This window comes from Ostrea edulis, chromosome 3 (assembly GCF_947568905.1).
Source record: "Ostrea edulis chromosome 3, xbOstEdul1.1, whole genome shotgun sequence".
Classification (NCBI taxonomy): domain Eukaryota; kingdom Metazoa; phylum Mollusca; class Bivalvia; order Ostreida; family Ostreidae; genus Ostrea; species Ostrea edulis.
In genome coordinates, this window is record NC_079166.1 from 25552977 (window position 1) to 25571027 (window position 18051).

General features: G+C 35.3%; 1 protein-coding gene and 1 long non-coding RNA gene across 9 annotated transcripts in view; one reads left to right on the forward strand and one right to left on the reverse strand.

The window, feature by feature from the left end:
- Window positions 1–1243, reverse strand: part of LOC125673609 (carnosine synthase 1-like) — a 30898-nt gene extending 29655 nt beyond the window's left edge. Inside the window, exons 1-2 of one of the 3 annotated variants that reach the window (XM_056160278.1) lie at window positions 1015–1083; window positions 850–894 (exon numbers count right to left, since the gene is read on the reverse strand). The gene's annotated coding sequence lies outside the window, so the exon portion shown is untranslated. Of the gene's footprint in view, window positions 1–849; window positions 895–1014 lie in introns of all 3 variants that reach the window. The other 2 variants (XM_056160279.1, XM_056160282.1) reach the window with 2 other exon arrangements.
- Window positions 1244–1772: 529 nt separating this feature from the next.
- Window positions 1773–17100, forward strand: LOC125673614 (uncharacterized). Of its 6 annotated transcripts, none has more exons than XR_008801834.1 (21): window positions 1781–2323; window positions 5542–5714; window positions 6051–6174; window positions 6694–6843; window positions 6958–7180; window positions 7441–7530; window positions 7806–8146; window positions 8264–8369; window positions 8714–8853; window positions 9350–9464; window positions 10465–10599; window positions 11523–11567; window positions 11798–11882; window positions 11970–12050; window positions 13760–13922; window positions 14260–14288; window positions 14435–14490; window positions 15147–15256; window positions 15680–15741; window positions 16423–16500; window positions 16640–17100. It is a non-coding gene; the product is annotated as an uncharacterized LOC125673614 (long non-coding RNA). The 6 variants fall into 6 exon arrangements; XR_008801837.1 differs by having other exon boundaries at window positions 1783–2323; window positions 8021–8146; window positions 9350–9525; XR_008801839.1 differs by lacking the exon at window positions 15147–15256 and having other exon boundaries at window positions 1773–2323.
- Window positions 17101–18051: the final 951 nt, after the last annotated feature.

Genomic DNA, 18051 nt, shown 5'->3' on the forward strand with positions numbered 1-18051 from the left:
TCAAAAAATCATTAAAAATTCTTTATTGATCAATTTCTAGAATTTTCCCCTTATTTATATTCTCTCAATTTCTGATCAGTGCGCATGTGCCAAGGGAAAATACCGTCTGAAAATAGAAATGCGCATACCTGATAGGGTCGTATCAATATATACGGCCCGCTTCAATGTTGCGACGTCATAGGTCACCTAATTTGCATTAATTATTCATAAGTCACCTAATTTGCATTAATTATTCATAGTTACAAGGAGCAAGGAAAGTTCTATGTGTACGGTCATTCTCTCACCAGAGGGCGCATTACGCAAGCTTCACATACACGGAACTCTGGGTAGAGAATGTGTGTACAGTGTGTTTCCTACGACGCCGTGTCTGTACCGGAAGTTATGTTTAACCGTGGCTCGTCGATCGTAACGCACGGGAGATTACTCGTCAAGATAATACTGGATAGGTCTTTTAGATACGAGTTATTTTGGTCGGAATCTAATAGAATATTGTTTAATAGCTTTTAAAGCAAAAAATCAGATCGTTAAACTGTACAACATATTTTCTCTAAAATCTTCAAATTCTTGAAATATTATATTGTGATTCTAAAATACCACTTCATAACTTTAAGAAACACCCAACCAACCCCTTGAAAAACAATATCAATTCAAAGGTCTGAATATCTATTGCCAGCCTTTATGAAAGGCTTGCATTAATTGGTGGGGGTTTTCTAAATTTGGATACGAATTTTTGTGCCGAGTTTGGTTGTTGCTGTTACGGATGAGAATTTAAGTCAAAAGTTTACATCATATAGTTTATATACGTGAAGAAAAAGAAACAGAGGAAATACGTGCACCCTGCTTACTTAAGTATCGATTGTCGTGGTTTAGGGTCATGTAAGAAAAAAATTCAACCTTTGAAAAAAATAATAGAAAATAATTATTTTAAACATCATTTTTTTCTTCTTTTGGTTATAAAGTCTGCAACATCAGATGCATGTTAAAATATTTAAATTAATAAATAAGTTTCCTTACCAATCGGCCGAGAAACGTTAGAAACGACTGCAATCCTTATAACGAATGTCAGCGTCTTCCCTGTTAAATTGCTCAGTCACCAATTTCCCCGCTCTTCAGTGCACTATTGACATTATTTCGAGAATCAGATCTGGTATCGACTGCACCATACCGGTATGAACTAGATAAAACCTTTTCATACACTGTTTCACGATAACTTTCGCACATGCGCATAACTACTCCTGCAGGGCAAAACTCAATCTCTACCCAGAGTTACCGTTCCTTACACTCACTTGGTTACAGGTACTCTATATGGAATGAGAGTACCAAACCCCCGTATGCGTAACCCGGAAAGAGTTTACCCAGATTGAGCGGAGGTATAAATGTATAGGTGTTGCGTGATTGGCTAACATCAAGAGTGAAATTATTTGGAATTGAAAGAAATATTATAGAGGTTCAAATTAATTGTCAGGATGAAAAATTATCGCACAAAATCGAGAAATGACTGAGGAAATTACCATGGTAGGGGTGTGCTTAAAATAAAGTGTGTAATTTACTGCAGATTGCTATGTGTTGTAAAAAAGTACAAATATGGACTATAAAAGGCACGGGACCCTATATATTTTTTGTCATTTTTTATCAACACTTGGAATGAACTTTGAAATGTTTGCGGTCATTTGTTTAAAATCGATATAGTTAATTAGTGAGAGGGCCAAAGGTTAACATTGAGGTCTATGGGAAATGAATTGGTACTCTTTTCCCATATATATATATCACGAGCCTGAGGTAAACATGAATATGTATGAGATACGTCTAAGATATAAAAGGAATCTGATGCATTATTTTATTCCCGGAATTATTATACATATTCATTCTGACATATATATGTAACGTTAAATGATGCATGGTATTTTATTTAGCCCTTAAAAAAATGTAAAAAGGTTAAAGTAAATATAAACCAAGTGCACAATGCACCAATGGTGCAAACTAGGCCAAGTGGTTCATTTATATGTGAAATGTACGGGGTTTCATTGTATTTAGAATTTGTAATTTATTTATCGTTATTGATTATATATATCCTAATTGTATAATCAGATCTGTAAACACAACAATGCTTTCAACATATTTATCCGACTATTTAATTGTCCGAGGTATCTTGACGTTCGCGCGCGTTCCCAAGGTAAACATGCCACACCCATCATGCCGCTTGTTACATTTACTCAGTACCAAGAAGTGAATTTGTTTATTGAAAACTTAGAGCGGGATACAACATCGCGATACATCACACAAAGAATAAGTAACAAAAGACACTTCAGTTTGCGACCAAGTGGTAAGTACTTGTATTGCAGACTGTATTAGGCCAACGATAAAAAGTGTTGAGTTTCCGCTAACGTTCCAGAAAAAAATAGGGTAGGTAGGTAGGAAATAATTTTTATTTTTTTTTTAAATTTTATTTTTTCAAAGTATGCAAAAACATTGTAAACTCTAACAAGTGTAGTATAGGGGTAAAGCCTTAATTACTACATTCCTCCCTCCTTAAGATCAATTATAATTTTATAATTGTCTTTCAATATCAACCCAGGTTCTTTTCGCCCCTGATAGGCCAATCTGCACCACCAGGGGTGGTCAACGGCACCAAATGTAGTATGGGAAGGAGAAAATCTTTGGCTGGACCCCTGCATTTCTAGTCAGGTGCTCTAACCACTGAGCTATCCAGGCCGATATCCACGGTCCGTATAGCCCTACTTACTGCACAAGTTAAATGTTCTATTGAATTTTATACTTTCAAAATAAATTTTTGCTTAAATTGCATTGCAAGTAAACTTTCAATCATAACATTTCACCCGTTATTGGCTGAGGATTATTTCCAGATGTTTTATAAGAAACTATATTTTTCAATGAAACATATCTAGCATAAAACACAAAAGTTAACTCCTCTATGCCACTATGCTCTACAAGTACCAGATATATTGTTTCTACATTTAGATTGGTTGTCATAGGAATACTTCTATTGGATATGTTTGACAGGAAAATAATGTGATGGTTTTGAAAAAATATATTAAATCATCACCAAAATATCAACATCATTAACATATTTTAGGTTTATTAATACATTTCTGAATGTATTTTCACAATCTAAATGGAACAAGGGTAGGAAGACAGTCTGGGCAGATCCCACTTATCCTAATGGGATCCAACTCTCTTCCAGCTAAAACTTTTTACCGGACATAAATTTTTATTTTAAAAACAATCTGCACATCTTTTTTTCCTCTCGGCTCTCACCATTCATGTCTGTCACTCTGCATCATGACCTCCATATAAAACTAGGGTCCCCGTGCATACACAGTAATGCCCGCTGAAACGATAGCATAAGACAGTGCATGGCTATAAATAGCCACCGTCTAAAAACAACATAGGAGTTGGCAATTTTAACAAAAGAAAGTCTTCAATGAAAACATGACACTTGGCAGAGTCTCTCGACCGTCTGTTAACTTAAATTCTTAAATCACCGTTGCGTGAGCACGCATGGAGGTACTAGCCACTGGGTCAACCATCATCCATGCTGTTAGTTAGAAACATTTTCAATGTTGTTTAAACGCTTGACACAATACCATGCAATTTTGTATATCATTAAAGCGTTTGAATGACTTCATCTCAATGTCTAACTAAAACGAAAACCAAGAACCGGGAATATATTTTTTCCGGGAAAATGACGATTTTTTTTTTAAATATCGAAAAAAAATTATAGGGTCGGGGCTATAATTTAGGGTCGGTCGGGTTAGCGGAAACACAACACATTTTATCAGTGGCCTTACTAGACGGTATTGATCAATTGATAGTCTATCGGATACTCCCTGTCAATATGACAATCATACCCTAGGCTATTGATACGGTCTATCGGATACTCCTTGTCAATATGACAATCATACCTAGGCTATTGATACGGTCTATCGGATACTCCTTGTCAATATGACAATCATACCTAGGCTATTGATACAGTCTATCGGGTACTACTTGTCAATATGACAATCATACCCTAGGCTATTGATACGGTCTATTGGATACTCCTGTTCAATATGACAATCATACCCTAGGCTATTGATATGGTCTATCGGGTACTCCTAGTCAATATGACAACCATATCCTAGGCTATTGATACGGTCTATCGGATAGTCCTAGCTGTTCGACATGGCAATCATACCCTAGGCTATTCATATGGTCTATCGGGTACTACTCGTCAATATGACAACCATACCCTAGGCTATTGATAGGGTCTATCGGGTACTCCTGTTCAATATGACAATCATACCCTAGGCTATTGATACAGTCTATCGGGTACTCCTTGTCAATACGACAATCATACCCTAGGCTATGGATACGGTCTATCGGATACTCCTGTTCAATATGACGATCATACCCTAGGCTATTGATATGGTCTATCGGGTACTCCTAGTCAATCTGACAACTATACCCTAGGCTATTGATAATGGTCTATCGGGTACTACTTGTCAATATGACAACTATAACCCTAGGCTATTGATACGATCTATCGGGTACTCCTTGTCAATATGACAATCATACCCTAGGCTATTGATACGGTCTATCGGATACTCCTTGTCAATATGACAATTATACCCTAGGCTATTGATACGATCTATCGGGTACTACTTGTCAATATGACAATCATACCTAGGCTATTGATACGGTCTGTCGGGTACTCCTGTTCAATATGACAATCATACCCTAGGCTATTGATACGGTCTATCGGATACTACTTTTCAATATGACTATCATACCCTAGGCTATTGATATGGTCTATCGGGTACTCCTAGTCAATATGACAATTATACCCTAGGCTATTGATATGGTCTATCGTGTACTACTTGTCAATATGACAACTATACCCTAGGCTATTGATACGGTCTATCGGGTACTACTTGTCAATATGACAACTATAACCCTAGGCTATTGATACGATCTATCGGGTACTCCTTGTCAATATGACAATCATACCCTAGGCTATTGATACGGTCTATCGGATACTCCTTGTCAATATGACAATTATACCCTAGGCTATTGATACGATCTATCGGGTACTCCTTGTCAATATGACAATCATACCCTAGGCTATTGATACGGTCTATCGGATACTCCTTGTCAATATGACAATTATACCCTAGGCTATTGATACGGTCTATCGGGTACTACTTGTCAATATGACAATCATACCTAGGCTATTGATACGGTCTGTCGGGTACTCCTGTTCAATATGACAATCATACCCTAGGCTATTGATACGGTCTATCGGATACTACTTTTCAATATGACTATCATACCCTAGGCTACAGTATGGATACTCCTTGTCAATTAACAATTGCATTGATACAGTTTGCTGAATTGAAATTTGAGATATAAATATATCATGAGAAATGTATGCCAGTGAAGTCACTATATATGGTTACAGATTTAAACTTTGTTACCAGCAGGTGCATTTACACTGTATGATGCTCTGACACCAATTTGCCTCTATTTTTTGTATTTGTACAGATGTAACATCTTTAAAGGGTCACAAAATTTTATGGCAAGATTGTCAAAACACAGCTTGTCCCTCTGTGGACTTCGATGGCATTCCTTACATCAATATAAGATGGATGGTAAAAGAATGTCACCTAGGACCAGACAGGCAGAGGAGAGCAAAAGAAAAGAAGAAACAAAAACATGTAATGATATTTGATTTTAATCTATTATATAAATATGCATGTTTGTTTTTTTTATATTGGTGATCGATACTCATGCATATATTGAGTATTTCAAATGTCGATATTGCGAAACAGATATATAATTTATATGCTACTACTAAATTACTGTAGTGCATGATCTTTAGCAATTGTGTAGTTCTAGTACTGAATATGGAGTATTAATTTTTCACAAATGAATATCAAGAGAGACAAACACAACAAATAATTCCCCACCCCTGCATGATCTTGAAAATATTTTACTAGTAATAAGCTAGCAACCAAAAACAGTTCATAAAGTCTTGTCATTGGCATTGATAGGAACCTGGAGACCATGATTATTTTAATAAGAGAAAAGCATGTAGACATATCCAAATGTCTAAAAAGCAATCTTGTCCAGCAGCCATTAGAATTAAGAGTTATCATGAAATTTCCTGATTTTTGGGTAAGTCATTCATACTTTTATACTTACTTAATGATATGGTAAAGGAAATATGTGACTTATGTCGATGATATGTAATTAACTTGTGATATTTTACTTACAAGTCACTTACATTCTATGATATATATATATATGTATAAATCTTGAGTAGATTACCATATCAGTTTTAGAGTTCATATATTTTGATAGTTCCTGGTTGTTTCAAGTAAAAATGTAATGTCGGCTCTCATGTTGTATAAAATTGGACATTATACTGTAGCAACTTTTTTGGACAATCAGGTACCAAACCCGCGACCCTTGCACTACTAGTTATGTGATTTTCAGTCTGAGCTTCTTGGGCTGATATACAAAATATGGTAATATTACTACAATAAATTTGTTTAGCCTATTTCAGAAATCATATAAAATCTCTTCATTTCACGCTAGGAGATGAAGAAATAGTTTAGAAAAAATGGTGGAAATGTCACATATCTCCTTAATGGTACTTGGGGTCTATAAGTATAGATATTTCTTCATTTTTAGGTAGATTCATTCAACAATAAGTTGATGAAAAGAAAGATTTCAAAGAATATCAAACAAGCTTTTGCAAACAGAGACAGAATTCAGAAGTCAGTTGTTTATTTGCTGTCATATCCAAGTGCCAATGACCACATAAACCATCTTACTGGAGAGGTGCGTTTTGATGATCAGTAATTACTTACTAGATAATTCTTATATTTGTGTTACCATATATTTTCAACATAGCTGTTATGCATTCAGGATATTAAAAATTCCTTGACATTGTAGTTTGCAGGAATCACACAGCGAATAGATTTAAGGCTGATAAGCCGCATAAAAGAACTTGTTGCTGATGGAGTAAGAAATGTTCCTGAAATGAAGAGACACATGTCAATTTCAGTGAAAAAAGACAATTATGCCCAAACCAGGAAATTCCGAGGACAAACAGAAGATTCTATCCATTGGATAAGGATATTAAAAACCACATGGATAATGCCATTAACAGCTTAAGGTACATATTGCACTTTGCATATTACACGTAAATATTTGCATTTTAATCACTTTTTGTCTCTTGTCTAAATTAAAGTCTAGTATAATATAACTTGTTTAGAAGTTATCTTTATATTTGTCTTTGATGGCTGTGGCTGTGGTGAAACTATGGAATTCCATACATAAATCTGTAATATTGCATGTCTCTTGATAGGTATTCAAATTAATTCGGAAATTATTCAAGTGAAAATATTTCTGATGTTAGATCATTATTGCTATCAGGTTTTCCAAGGATGACCACCTTAACCTTGAGTCTTTGGTAGAGACCTGGCAGGAAAGTTATCCTGAAGACAACTTCTTTTTAAGGACATCGTAAGTTTGTGAAAAGTTTAAGGAGGTACTCTACATTGTCATAATGGCTGACTTCCTTTTAAAACATGGATGAAAATAAAAATATCGGCAACATTTTTGAGTAAATAAAGTAAATTTAAAAGTTTTTAATTTCAAAATATTGTTGTACTCATCCTCCACTTTTCAGCCATATCAAATTTCTCTGGTGTAGCATACCTCATTAAACCAAAGTTGCTTCCAATGAAATGTTAAGGAAGTTTCTTTTGCATGTTTTTTTTTTGTATCTACACACACAGATATGATACTACTGACCACAGAGAATCCCCATCAGAGGACTTCCTGTTTGTTCACCAGACAGCATGGCAAAGACGTCTTCTGAGCATGTATGGGGCAGATATTTGCATCATGGATGCCACATATAAGACCTCCAAATATGCACTCCCTCTGTTCTTTATATGTGTTCAGACTAATGTTGGGCATTCTATATGTGGTTCCTTCCTGGTTTCCACAGAGAGTAAGAAAGCAATCCATGAGAGTTTGATGAAAATTAAGGAATGGAACCCAGGATGGACTCCCAAGTATTTCATCACTGACTATGATGAAAGAGAAATTCAGGCAGTTGAGGAAATTTTTGAAGGTTAAAATAAGTTTATAATTCCAAGTTTGTTGTAAAATTGAAAACCAAGTAAATTGATCCATGAAATCCACAGAAATTTATTTATTCTGTTAAATTGATAATTTGTTATTACCACAGAATGTACTGTATACCTCTGCTCTTTTCATCGGGAACAATGGTGGATACGTTGGTTGAAACAAATTGCACATTGGGTTGGTTCAAATCAAGATGAGATCATTGAATTGTAAGTAAATATTCAAGTATATCAATCCTCATCTACTGAAAAATGAAATTTATGTTTATTTGGTTGTATACTTTTATAAACCTTTGATTTATCTGTTTATTATCATATCATGATTTAATTTCTCACCAAAATTTGTTTTTTATATGTAATGATCTAAATCATGTAGATATCGATGGCACATATAGTCAGTTGCATGAAGTATCAAGTTTACAATTGACCATTTGTGGAGGGAGAAAAGATGGGAGGGGGGGGGGGCTATGGCAGGGTAACAAAATTGTTTACATTTCTATACTGAAGAATTCATAATACATTTGCAATGGGTTTTGTCATCATTAATTCCATAGGATGAGAAGAATAGCTAATGCTGATTCAGAAAATGAATATAAAGAAGCTGTGGACAGACTGAAAGAACACCCTCATTGGCAAAGTAACCAGCGGATGCAAAAGTGGTTTGACAAACATGCAGTGGCTATCAGTTGCACATGTAAGTTTTTATGTTGAGACACTCGAGTTACTCAGGTGACCTATTGCTATTTGTCTGCATATGCAGCTCTAGGATTCTGACTCTAAGGCGAGTCCAGAATAGTATGTCATATAGTGTTAATATAACATATATCAAGTAAAGTAATATAGCATATATTAAGCCTTTCATCAATACTGGCACTTTCAGGGGCATTTGTGTTTTAAGAAAACATCCTGTTTTGAATGCCGCTGTCAAATATCAAATTTTAACTTTGATATGCAGAACAGGAAAATTATTGAATATTTTGCAGCACTTAGGTCCACTGATGCAAATACAATAATAACATATTCATGGTTCACAATTCTAAATTTATATTAAAAATTTTAAAAAGCCCAAAGAGAATAGCATGATTTCCCATTGATACAGAATAATGGGTTATTGTTCTCTTTAGTGTAAATTAGTTAAAATAACTCCTTTCTTTTAAAAAAAATTCTCAACTCTGAAAATCTTCTTCCAGCGATGGGTTAAAGCCTTGAGACAAACAAGTTACAACATTAGGATCACGACAACAAATGGACTTGAAAGGAAACATCAGGAATTTAAAAGAGGCTACCTGTCACATTACAGTGAAGGTAGTTTATGTACAATGATTTCAACACTGGTCTCCAGTTTCTTACCAGACAGTTACAGGGGGTATATAATTCTGTTATAGAGAAGTAGTCATGTAGTTTAAAATTACAACTATCATATTATCAAGAATATTAAAGTGGTTTTGTGCTCAAATATATAGGGAAAAACTTTAAAAATCTTCTTCTCAAGAACCACTAAGCCAGAAAAGCTGAGATTTACATGAAAGCTTCCTGACATAATGCAGATTCAAGTTTGTTCAAATCATGGGCTCCGGGGGTTGGATGGGGCCACAATAGGGGATCAAAGTTTTACATACAAATATATAGGAAAAATCTTCTTCTCAAGAACCACTGAGCCAGAAAAGCTGATTTTTACATGAAAACGTTTTGACATAGTGCAGATTCAAGTTTGTTCAAATCATGGCCCCTGGGGGTAGGATGAGGCCACAAGGGGGGATCAAAGTTTTACATACAAATATATAGTTAAAATCTTTTTCTCAATAACCACTGAGTCAGAAAAGCTGATATTTACAAGAAAACTTTCTGACATAGTGAAGATTCAAGATTGTTCAAATCATGGGCCCCGGGGGTTGGATGAGGCCACAATAGGGGATCAAAGTTTTACATACAAATATATAGGAAAAATCTTTAAAAATCTTCTTCTCAAGAACCATTGGGCCAAAGAAGTTGACATTTACATGAAAGCTTTCTGACATAGTGTAGATTCAAGTTTGCAAAGGTAGTTTGGGCCATAATAGGGACTAAGGTTTTACATGCAAATATATAAGGAAAGTCTTCAGATATGGGCCAAAGTGACTCAGGTGAGCGATGTGGCCCATGGGCCTCTTGTTTTCCGATTTAAAAGATAAATGAAGTTATGTATGCACAACTAGCACATGGAAATGATATACTATGTTAGGTAACTTAATTTAATTACTTTTATAAAAAAATATATTTTGCACTGGACATAAATTGCATTTCATGTAATATATAACTCTTGTAGATAAGGTGTGAGACATGTGACAAGTTCTTTCATGGTGGTTGTATCAGAGTTTTAAACTTTAGATGTGAAATGTGTACTTCACTTGACCAACACAGTCTGAATCTGGAACTTAATCTAAGAAAAGATCCACCTAAGGTATATTCTACTCAATGCACCTACAATGTACTGTTGAGGCGTGTAAATGGGTGTACATGTATTAGTATAGAATTAATCAATATGAATGTTTTGTGTCATTCATTTTATTTCAGAAAAAGAAAAAAAGTTCTTTTTTGTATAGTGATTTAAGGGGAAGGTAGCCAAATTAAGATACATTTAGCATGACGTTTAGTTTAGAATTTGTTGTTAGCTCACTTGAGCCATAAACTCAGGTGAGCTTTTCTGATTAACTGGTGTTCATTGTCTGTCTGTCCATTTGCCTGTCTGTCCCTGTCTGTCTGTAAATGTTACACAATTTTTACCTCAGAACCATTGAGCTAAGTTCAAAGTTGCCATAAGTCATCCTTGGCTAAAGGAAATGCAAAATTGTTCAAATGAAGGGTCACACCCATGTCAAAGTGGAGATTATTCATAAATAGTGAAACTATGGTAGCATTTTTCTCTTAAGAACCACTGGAGCAATTAAAACAATGCAGACAAAACTTATATGAAAACTTCCTTAATGAGTACTAGATCAAAAATTGGTTCAAATTAAGGTATGGAGGGGGCACATTTTGGTGACACAGGTGAGCTTTGTGGCCCATGGGCCTCTTCGAAATTTATTAATAAGGATTTTGCATGGTGTTTTCAAAATATTACTGCTTTAATTTTTTAATCATTATTAGTTTAGTATTGTACAAGCAGTTATGCAATATAGATCTCCATAAATAAAGTCTTAACTTTTTAAGAATTGAATTAAATTTGTTAAGTAAGTTTTATTGAATTATGTACTATAGATTGCTATCCAACCTTATTCAGATTTCATGTGGATGCCTTTTTAGCTTTATTGAAATGTACAAAAATATATTGCACTCAAGAGTCTCGCTCAAACTCTTAAAACTTGAGGTATTGATATATTTCAGATATGGTCATACAAATATAGAAGAAACTATCAAGGATAAAGATGTGTAAGTACATACTGAAACATTTTGAAAATTATTGTCATTATTATTTTTCCTCATCTCTTTCCTTAAAAACATTAACATTAAAACAAATAGTACATTAATTAAGTTCTCTGTAGGGCCTTTCTGAATGAGTCAGTTTTCTGGTAAATTGCTACAAAATGTAACAAAGAATATGGATCTTGATGACCCTAAGAAAATGTAGGTGTAAAGAATAGATATTTACTACTTTGTAGAGAGTTGGAGGGCAGCAGAAAATCTAGTGTGTGTTCTGTTTCAAGAAAACCAATGCGAAAAATACACTTCACAAAATATAAGCAGGTAGTCCTGGTAACATTAGTAATTACAGTCAATTTAATTCATGAATATGTTTTCCTGCTCATACATTTCACATATATCTATTTATAGAGCATAAGTACTATGAAAAATGACAATATTGAACCTTCAGAAGAGGAGATCAACTGGGTTAGCAAATGCACAGGAGCAAAGGTTTGTTTATCAATTATTTTTTGTTTCTATTGCTGCTTAACTTGTAATTGAGAATTACTGGTACATGTATACCTTTTTTAGATTTTGTTTATTACCCCCCACCACCACCAGATGGTGTATTGTTCTTTGTCCGTCTGTTTTTTATATCAAGAACTTTAACCATGCACCTAACTATTGGGAAATACTTGCTACCTAAAAGTTCCCGTCATATTGATCAAAATTCAAGAAGACTTTTATTTTAAAAATATATACAAATATATAGGGAAAATCGTTAAAAATCTTTTTCTTAATAACCACTGGGCTAGGAAAGTACAAGTTTACATGAAAGTATCCTGACATAGTGCAGATTCAAGTTTGTTCAAATCATGGCCCTTGGGGGTACGTTGGGGCCACAATAGGGGATAAAAGTTTTTCATGCGAGTATATAGGGAAAATCTTTAAATATGGACCAAGGTGAGTGATGTGATCCATGGGCCTCTTGTTTAGAGATTCATGTATTAGTACACTTACACCTACATACAGTATGTTCATTGATTATACCCCCCGCAACAAGTTGTGGAGGGGGGGGGGGGGTATACTGGAATCGGGTTGTCCGTCTGTCTGTCCGTCCGTCCGTCTGTAGACACAATAGTTTCCGGGCTCTAAAGCATTATCCTTTCCACCTACCATCACCATATCATATATATGAACTACCTATGGGATGAAGATGTTCCCTATCGATTTTGGGGTCAAAAGGTCAAAGGTCAAGCACACTGGACATCGAAGTAGCAATATGGTTTCCGGGCTCTAAAGCGTTATCCTTTCCACCTACCATCACCATATCAAAGATATGGACTACCCATGGGATGAAGATGTTCCCTATTAATTTTGGGGTCAAAAGGTCAAAAGTCAAGCACACTGGACATTGAAGTAGCAATATGGTTTCCGGGCTCTAAAGCGTTATCCTTTCCACCTACAGTCACCATATCATACATATGGACTACCCATGGGATGAAGATGTTTCCTATCGATTTTGGGGTCAAAAGGTCAAAGGTCAAGCGCACTGGACATTGAAGTAACAATATGGTTTCCGGGCTCTAAAGCGTTATCCTTTCCACCTACAGTCACCATATCATATATATGGACTACCCATGGGATGAAGATGTTCCCTATCGATTTTGGGGTCAAAAGGTCAAAGGTCACGCGCACTGGACATTGAAGTAGCAATATGGTTTCCGGGCTCTAAAGCGTTATCCTTTTCACCTACAGTCACCATATCATACATATGGACTACCCATGGGATGAAGATGTTCCCTATCGATTTTAAGGTCAAAGGTCATGCGCACTGGACATTGAAGTAGCAATATGGTTCGGTTTGTCATGCCATTTGTTTTTTACACTCAGAAAAGAGGTAGTTTATACCTATTACCAATACTCTTTGGGAGATTGGGGTAAGCGGGGGGTATTCTTAGTGAGCATTGCTCACAGTACCTCTTGTTTTGTTTGTTTTTGTTTTCAAAAGGAAGGCCATTATGATTTAAGGAAACATCCATTAAAGGTATGAATTTTGTGATGCAGGATCAGTACATGACAGTACTGTTGTTTTATGCTCCTGTATTGAGGCATATTATTTGGTTACACGTACAGTATATATTGTGTGTGTGTGAGTATGTATGTATTATAAGATCAATTATTACTGAAATATGTCGTATGTTAAAAAATTATTTCAGAAAAGAAAGAGGAGTTCTTTTATGTACTCTGATATCCGGCAGAATGACAATGAAACCATGCAGACAAATCTTGATGATGCCAGGCAGAATGACAATGAAACCATGCAGACAATTCTTGATGATGCCAGGCAGAATGACAATGATGATGCAACTTGTTCTTCTGGTAGATTAGATTATAGAAACACCAGCTAGCTAACTTGTCTCATAGTGTCAAATTTTTAAAAAAAAATCCTGTATAGTACATAGTAGTATTCTTCTAAAAGACTTCTCAACATAATAAGTAACACTATTTTAATGTTGGACTCTTTTTCTCATAAGAAATTACATAGGAACTGTTTGTGCGAGAGAGAAATAGTATTTAACACAGTTAATGAATATACAGTCTTGAATTCACAACATCCTGGGGTCGCCAAAAAGAATTCACAACACTGTTTATTAGGGGTATAACAATAATATGACCTATAACGAGTGATATTGATGTCATGCCTTTACATTTTCAGAAATTAATACAGATTTCATCTCAAGAAATGTAAGTCTGTTTAAAATGTCTTCGCAAAGAAACTGCATAATGTTCATTATATTGGTATAATCTATTAAGTACATTGTACAATCATATATCTTTAAATATTACATTCTGATATTATAATACACATAAGCACATACATGTATATGCAGGTAAACAGCATTGTGAAAACTGTTAGAGACATTATGAACTGCAGCTTAACCAAATGGTAAGTTTTCAATTATTCTTAACGTAGCACCTGATGAGCCATCAAAATCATGAAAAATTAGGATGGTTAAATGTATTTGAATTATAATTACATAGTATAAGTGTATTTTATCGTACAAAACTTTTTATGGTATGAACCCCGAATATCTACGAGATCTTATCGTTCAAACTCGTGATTCCTATACCCTGCGTTCCGAATTAAATTATAATTTTTGTTTACCAGAACATCAAACATCTTATTTGAAAATGCTCTTCACTACTCGGGCGTACTTGTATGGAATTAGCTACCATTAAACATGAAATTATCACCAATCTATACCTGTTTATAGAAGAAATGTTGAAAAATTCATAATTAGCTGTTGTTAATTTTAAATACACATTTTTGTATGCATATTGTGTATATATGTGAATACATATGTATTTTTTCGCCCTCCCCCCCTTCCCTCCTTGCGCCTTCTTCCCTCTTGTACTACATGCACCTCTGCTATACCATGAATATTGACCTCCGTGCATGCTTGTTGTAAAATTTGAATTTCTGTACAAAATACAAAATCTGTCTATTGAATTATGATAAAGATCACTAAAACTCCCCCTTGTCCGAATCGATGATGCTAATCATAGCAGATTAATTTGTAAATCGTTTGTCCTCATTTTCAGTGATGAGGTTGAACATTAAGCGGCATCATCAATTCATGAACAACCCTGAAAAGGTTTACAGGGACAATTTTGTAAAATATTGTTTTGGAGCCAATTATATTCAACCCGAGGTAAGAAGTGCATCAGTGTTCCTGAAGATGGTTTCTTTTCAACTTTAGCCAGCATGTTTTTACTTTAGAAGCATGACATTATTAGGGCCAGCCTATAGACATAGATGGGAGCCCTATAGTGATCAGTCTGTGCATCCATCCATGCATTGAAAATTTTCAGATTTCATGTGGCAATTCCGACAACTGGGTTTCAGATCAAGTTTGAGAGTTTGGGCTTTGTTGAACTATTTTTGAAAGAGTTATTGACCTTGAATTCAAAATACACAAACCTTAATAACTTAATTCACATTTCAAAAGTCCGCCAAAGTCTTCTGTCAAATGAACATATTTGGAAATGTATGTCCCATTCATCTTTTAGCAAGAAAAGGTTGTGACATTAACATATTAAATGTGTAATTAATTTTATTTCTTTCAATTGTGTAGGAATTAGAATACCTTCAACATTTTCTTTATGAAATGATGTGCACCAGCAAATTTTTACCAGGGTATGTTGATCTCTATTTTAGGGGGGGGGGGGGGATATACTTAATATGATAACACATTTAAAATGATTATTTCTCAGAAACTTACAGATACATCAGTCTTGAATAACTTGTATGTAGTTATCATGTGTAATAATTAATTTGTATGATTAAGATATCTAATATGCATTAGAGTAGGTTAAATTTTTGCATATTTTAGTTCACCTTAGGCAAAGGCTCTGATTAAAATTTGCCCATATGTGTGTGTGTTAGCTATTTTCCTCTTTGACTTCTTATCTTAAGGATCACTTGCTCAATTTCAACAAAACTTTGCATATGGTATTATTAGATGAATTGAGTTCAAGTATGATAAAGTGAGGGGTGAGATACTCAAGAAAAGGAAAAAATAGAATGGATTATTTAAAAATAATCACCATAACAACAGCAGGGCCCTGTTAGTATGGATTCATGTTTAGTTAAGTCATGATACTTTGCGACAAGAATGGAATCAAAATATGAAGCCTAGACTTTTTCATGAGAATAGACAAAAGAAAAATCTTTGAAACATGATATTGTGAAGAACAGTAGGACTGGGGTTATTCAAGTGAGCATTATGGGCCATGGACCTATTGTTTTATATCATTATCACCAACATTAAATTGATTTTGCTACCTTCATTTAAAGAAAAGTACTTTTTCATTTCAGATCTATTTTCTCCCGTTACTCCACATTTGTTGACTGCAAAAATGAACAACTCGAGCAAATCTTTATTGCTTATCCTTTGTAAGTTTGCAAGTATTCCTTCTGATATATTATGCATTAGAGGTCATGTTCCATTTGTTTTTGTTTTTTTTCAATATTTCCACACAGTGGGCATAGGTTAATGATTTTAAAACATTTCTTGTTTCTGAATTATTTACAGAATGGGACATCAGTACTTAAAATTTGTTGTTCTGAAAGAGGCCATGATACACTTAGTTTGCATAAGCACTGGACTCCCTTATGAAGAGGCAAATGAAAGATGCATTAAAACAGAAATGTCTGTAGCTGAATTTAGACGTGGCGCTAACTGAAATTCAAGGAAGTTATGGATATTTTTTTCGATTTTGAGGGGATGTTATTTTCCAGAGAATATCTTAAAAACAGTCAACAGATTTGATTCAAACTTTGTATATATAGTATGTGTTATAACTAAGTTGTGCACCTGTAATTTTTATTGAGATAATTTAACGTTAAAGGAAGTTATGGATATTTATGCCCCCGAGATCGAAGATCGGGGGGGCATATTGTTTTTGTCCAGTCTGTCATTCTGTAATTCTGTCTGAAACTTTAACCTTGCTAATAACTTTTGAACAGTAAGTAATAAAGCTTTGATATTTCACATGAGTATTCCTTGTGACAAGACGTTTCAGTGGGTACCAACATTTTTTACCCTATAACCTTGACCTTGGAGTTTGACCTACTTTTTGAAAACTTTAACCTTGCTAATAACTTACCATAAATAGATCCATTGACAGCAAACAATTATGGAATATTGGTTTCTCTGGTTATGTTCTAAACTGACTGGGTTAGATTGAAAACTGATTGTTTTATAAACCTGCCTGACTGGGTTATGTTCTGGCCCTGTAGAACTCAGTGGAGCGTATCAATAGCCTAGAGTACTGGTTTCCTACTAGTCCTCTAGAACTCGGTGGAGTGTATCAATAGCCTAGGGTACTGGTTACCTACTGGTCCTGTAGAACACAGTGAAGCGTATCAATAGCCTAGGGTACTGGTTTCCTACTAGTCCTCTAGAACTCGGTGGAGCGTATCAATAGCCTAGAGTACTGGTTTCCTACTGGTCCTGTAGTACTCGGAGGAGCGTATCAATAGCCTAGGGTACTGGTTTCCTACTGGTCCTGTAGTACTCAGAGGAGCGTATCAATAGCCTAGGGTACTGGTTTCCTACTGGTCTTGTAGAACTCAGTGGAGCGTATCAATAGCCTAGGGTACTGGTTTCCTACTGGTCCTGTAGAACTCAGTGGAGCGTATCAATAGCCTAGGGTACTGGTTTCCTACTGGTCCTGTAGTACTCGGAGGAGCGTATCAATAGCCTAGGGTACTGGTTTCCGACTGGTCCTGTAGAATTCGGTGGAGCGTATCAATAGCCTAGGGTACTGGTTTCCTACTGGTCCTGTAGTACTCGGAGGAGCGTATCAATAGCCTAGGGTACTGGTTTCCGACTGGTCCTGTAGAATTCGGTGGAGCGTATCAATAGCCTAGGGTACTGGTTTCCGACTGGTCCTGTAGAATTCGGTGGAGGGTATCAATAGCCTAGGGTACTGGTTTCCTACT